Below are 6,000 nucleotides of genomic sequence, written 5' to 3'. Positions count from 1 at the left end.
ATGTCTGTGTTTTAACAGCATGCTGGCTGCACAACCCGTTGGTACTTGAAAACAGAAATGATTTTGAAATAAAACCCACTACACCTTTATTCTAGCTCAATTCCCAGATCACAGATTGTCCATCTCTTTCATTTTTAGTGTGCCCTCAATGTCAATTACCTTTTTAGTTCACTGTTTTTCCCCCAGAAAAACAGAGTTGACATTAAGCTGTGTTCTAAAAGAACAGGCTGCTCTGAATGTTAAATTAATACATATCTATGCATGCACATATATCTATTTTCACTGCAAGGCACATATTTCAAATGTATCAAAAGATTTTGTCATTTACGTATGAAAATTAATTCATAAATCTTTTTTGTATTTACAGCAGCCCTGGCAGAGTTTATCAAAAATGAGCTGCCTTACAGAACTATCAATGGATTAATAAAAAGAATCTGATCTAATATTCATGACACAGGAGACAAATGTAAACGGTCAGGCAACTTCATCTTTTTATTCTTGGAGAAATGTTGTTTTTTTCATAACTTTTCCTTGTAGGTTTTGTTTTCTCATTTCATAACTGCTTTAACAAAAGAACTGTGCCATCAATTTTGCTAGATTGCATTATTCATGTGGAGGTAATACACACCAAGTTCAATGCACAAAGGAAAGAAATACAAAAGAACATTCTATATTATTATTCATATAAACCCAAGAAAACTTCCAAAATCGTGCTGTCCTATTATATTTATGACCCAATAATATTCTTCAGCTGTGTAGGTCTTAATGTCCAAACATGTCTTGCTGCCCTGTTGCTCAGAGGAAATCTTGGTATCTATTTGTTTATCCTGATTACCTTTACAACTTGATTTTGTCTGAGACCCAGGCAGCCAAGAACTAATTTGGGGAAGGATCATTCTTCCACTCAGGTCTGTGACCTGAGCTGCTGATTGTAATGGCAGCTATTAGCCTGTTCCAGAGGAATGTGGGAATGAAAACTTTTGTTAGGATTGCACTCGTGCTGGACTCCCCAGACTCTTTTTGAAGGCCATTTTTGTGCTAATGGTGTTAACTTTGGGGTGATCTTGGAAGGAGCTTTCCTTAGCTTCCCCTAGAAGCAGGCCTGCCTGTTCCAAAGAGTCTGCTCAGCTTCTTGCTCTTATTTACCTGTCAGCCTGCTCATTTCCTGCTGGGACCTGGCTGAGAGGGGACCCAGCAGTGCTGGGTTAATGGCTGGGCTCAATGACCTTAAACACCTTTCCCAACCTTCCCCTTTCTTTCTCTGACCTTCCTTAATTAAATTTCTGAGAAACCTCCCAGTCTCACCTAGCTGGGTGCTTGGCAATTTATTGAAGCCTTTGTTTGACTACTGCATAATTCACAGGAAGGTGGTTCATAATTTCTGGGCCAGATTCTCTTCTGGTGGAAAAGGGTGTGGAGGTCAGGCAGGCAGCTCCCCTGCACAGCTCTCCTGCCCCAGAGTGGCCATCTCAGAGTCACTGCTGCTGTTGGACTGTGGGAGATGCAGCATTCAGCTTTTTGGTCTGCTCAGGTGGGGTTACCTTGCATTCAGAAGCAATTAGAGTCCTCAATATTGCACACATACCATTTACTTGCTTTCTAATTTAGCAGAATACTGAGGACAAATTACTTTCCAACAGAAAATGTCAATGGTTTCGTAGCAACCAGAGGTACCTGAGAGCTTTCCTTTCATGTTAAATCCCATTCTAAGAGCATCATGTTGGTGTGAGAGACTGACTGCTGCATCCAAGCAGCAGAGCCAGTCCCTGGAATCTGCTCCTTGCACATGCTGGAACCAAAATCTAAGAGGCCACCATCTTGTTCTGTCAGAAGTTGGGTGCTTTATTTTAATTAACTTCAACAATTGCTTCAACAGACAGAAGGTTGTTTTAAATGGGTTTCATCATCAGATCTTTTATTTTGTGGAATGGCTTGATTTTGTGCTCAGAAACTGTGAAATGAGAAGTTACTGCAAAAAAATCAGTCAATATTAACTACCTTCCAGCTGCTTTCCTACTGAAACCAAATGGCAACCAATGCTGCAGTCTGACCCAACACAGACTATTGGAGAGGCAAAAATAATCTGATTTTTGTTTCTTATGGTTGTCAAATGCATTGTGCCCTGTGGACTGTTTTTGCCATGAACTGAGCAAAGATTATCTGCATGGGTTTTAAACTGGGATTCTCCTGGGGAAAAGCCAGCTCCTGCTTGAGCAGCCTTGCCCTGGGGCTGTGCAGTGGTGCAGAAGGCAGGGAAAGCAGAAAGAGATGGGAAACCATTGCACTGTGAGATGGTGACAGGTGATTCCTTTTGTTCCCACAGTACCTGGGATGCACAATGACACGAGGTTATATCTGCCTCAGCTATTGCCTCAAGAGAAACATTAATTTTCAGTGATTTCTCCAGTTTTATAGTTCACTCTCCAACTGCTGTATGCAGGTTGCTTGGCCTCATTAAGCCCAACACTATGAGAGTTTGTATTTTTCTCCCCAGAAAAAGGAATGCATTTGGAGACTTGTCCCTGAGCAGGTGCAGAAGTTCATCTCAGCACCCAAATGCTCTGCAAATGTGCAAGCAGCAAAAACATTGGAGCTTGCAAATGCTTTGTATTGGTGGCATTCATACTTTTTTCTCAGCTCTTAATACAAATTAACTGTTCAATTCAGGTTTTATTGACTGGCTGTTACAGTACTAAGGAAGTTTGGGGTCAATTTAATGGAAAAAAAAAAGGGGACTGACTTCTGGCTTTGCTTCTTTGGTCAAAAATGAGTTATGGTCTCAATAAATCAGAACGTAAAGTAAGAAATTTGTCTTTGTTGGGCTTTGTATGTGGAAAGAAATGAGCTTCAGCTGATGTGGGATTTGGTAAAATTAAATATGCCTGCCGGGAAAAGCTGTTATTGGATATTATAAGAAAAGATTGATTTCAAAAAGCTCAGACTGTTGAATGAACAATCACTGAAATCAGTATTTTTATACAGCAAAGGCATAAGAATTCCAATGAAACAGTGAGTCACAGTTTCTTCATAGAAACAGGATTCCAAAGTACCTTGAGAAGAACGAGACAGGTGCCCCAGGGTTGGCACAGTGATGAGCTTTCCTCTCTCTGTACCCCTGAAGAAATGAACAAGCTAAATGTGCACATTGCTCAGCATGGCTCCACCTTCTGTTGCCTTTTCAGCCACCTTTTTCAGGGCTTTGTTTGTGAACATGATTTTATTATCCTAAATGAAAAGCATATTTCATACCATATCTGGACTCTTCCTAAAACTTTAGTTTCCTTACCTCCAGCTTTGCACAGCTTATAAGAGATAATTGGGCTGCACTTGTGCAGACCTGTGCACTTGGAGGTGCAGAAAATTATTTTCCCCAAAGAAAGCACCTCACAGCAGACTGGCTGTGTTGTCATGTTGTTTGAACTTTGATTGTGTTCTGAATAATCCTGAAGTGATCCCTAATCATTGTTTTGTTTAGTCTAAGTCAGATTTGGGGAGATACTCATTTGCTTTCACGTAATTGTGTTGTTGGCCATGTGAGGGATAAAACCAAGCATTTTAGTCTCTGACTGGCAGCTGTGCTTAGCTAGAAGTGCAGTTATGGGTTATAAAAGTAGACAAAGGATCTTTTAAAAGTGTTTTATATGTTGTGTTTGTATGTCACACATCACTTCATTTTTTATAAGCTCAGAATTATACTTGTGGACTGTGACTCATAATCCATAAGAAATGTATAGAGATAGTTAAGATTTCTAACAGAAATGAAGCATGACCCTTGCAGAACTAAAGCTGATTCTTGTAAGAATAATAAATCCATGGAAATCATAGAAACACAGATCATTGCACAGATAGAGACCAATATAACAAACCAATAAGCATAAGGATGCCCAAGGAGAAAAGTGATTATGAAAAATAACAAAGAACTTATGCTAGTCCAAATATGTAAGAAAGAGAACAAAAGAAAGTAAGTATGAAAATTGACTGGAATATTGGTACTTTGGCAGAAAAAATAATTCCCTCAGGCAGCTGTCCATCTGGTGCCCAGTTTGTGTCACACAAACCAAGGTCATCTTAACAAATGTGTAACATATTCATGCCTAACAAGATTTGTAACCTGCATTGTTTGTTAGGTTTCTGTGATGTTGATTTAATTGACTGTATTCCATTAAAATTAGGCTGTGATTTCATAAGCTTCAGAATTTGTTCTGCTTCTACGAATTCCCCACCTTCCCTCTCAGTAATTTTGTATTTTAACCACTTATGGCAGGAAAAGCTGAAGTGTTCATGTTCCTAAAGAGTCTCAATGGCAATTGATGGTCAGCACTGTGACCATTCAAAGTCTGCATTAGGCTGTTGGGGAGCAGGGTATTTCTTTGGTCATCCCTTCAGCTCTTGGGATATTAGAAAAATGCCATTTTTACCATAATATCAAATCCAAAACCAAGGCTCTATTATAACCATAATACGTTCAACTGAGTTATCTTTCTCCTCCTCTCTTTCTAGATCATTCCAAGATATGATTTGTTGAGAATGTATGCATGCTTTTCAGGTAAGGAGAAAATGTTTTTTTCCAGTACTATGGAAAAAAAATTGTAATGTGTGGGTTGCTTATCCAGCTTGCTCTGCAGGTTGGTCTATTGGGCTCTAAATCTGACCTATTACTTTTGCTTCCTTCATTACCTTGGCTTGCATTTAATGCCTCATCTCTTTTCCCTCATGATTTCAATGGCAAAATTTGTTCAGTTTTCATTATGGTAAAAATTCCTTTAAGGTTATGGATAAAAACAGAATTTAAAGTGGTGTGGTGATATTAAAGTCTCTAACTGTTACAGATGAATAGCAGATTATTGGGAATGTTCCTGCTATCTATGCTGCAGGAAGAAAAAAAAAAAAAAGGATATGTACAAAGTAGAGGTACAAGAAGGTTTTGGAGGGCAGAGAAAATGTTTTCCAGTGGGAGATTTCTGTTGAGCTTATAAAGAAAGAAAGTTAAGCCAGTGTAAACACCTTTTTGTGAAGAAAACATGAACTACTACAGGATTCTTTAATCTACCAAAAAAACATATAGCAAGAACCAGCAGATGGGAGCTAAAGCAAAGCAATTTCAAATTAGAAATAAAGCACTTGCTGTTTTCTCTCTGTTTCACAGAGGTGGTAATTAAACTTTGGGGCAGGCTAAGTTGCAGTAGAAAATGGTAGGTGTCATTTCTGGGGACTTTCAAATACAGTCCATATACTTTTTATACTTTCTGAAAGTTATTTTTTTCCTGAACAAAAGTAATGGGGGGCTCAATATCAGAGGTAATTGGATGGAATATAAGTATCTGAAACAAAAACTCAGTGTAGATGAACTAATCTCTTCTCTTGGCCTTAAATGTATGAAAATATAGATTACATTACTTCAATGTGTTTGTTTCCTACACCTAATTGGTTTTCTTTCAAGGCTCGAAAATTTTTAGTCAGTGCAGCTTGCATCACTAACCTTTAAGAATTCAAAACAATGCTCTTTACTGCTTGCTGAATTGTCACATACTGTATGTCTCTAAATCCATCTGAATGTGCAATTTTCAGCTCCTGATTAGCACCAGGAGCCCAGTCAAGGATGACAGAACAGCATCCAATTCTGTTGATCTCTACTGCAATTACAACAGTCAGAACTGCATAAGGGCCATCCTACAGCTTAAATCTTTTCAGGAAAACTGCTTGAAAACCTTGTATATCACAGGGGTTATTGATGGGAATGGGGTGACTGACAGGAAATTTTAAAAACCCCAAACCTCTCTGAGATGAATTACAGCACAATACATAACCCACAGAGAATGGACTGACTTCAGTGTCAGTTTCTGTGGACAAATTCCCCACAAGTCACTGGGTAGAAAGTGCCACCAGACACTTGCAATAGTTCCAATCCCAGAGCAAGTGCTTTCTTGTTTCCAAGGACACAGTGATTGAAATGTTCCTTATTCTCCCTGAGCAAGTCAGAATTGCTCTGAGTTGGATGTG

This window comes from Haemorhous mexicanus, chromosome 10 (genome assembly GCF_027477595.1).
Source record: "Haemorhous mexicanus isolate bHaeMex1 chromosome 10, bHaeMex1.pri, whole genome shotgun sequence".
Taxonomy (NCBI): Eukaryota; Metazoa; Chordata; class Aves; order Passeriformes; family Fringillidae; genus Haemorhous; species Haemorhous mexicanus.
This window is presented reverse-complemented; position numbering follows the sequence as displayed.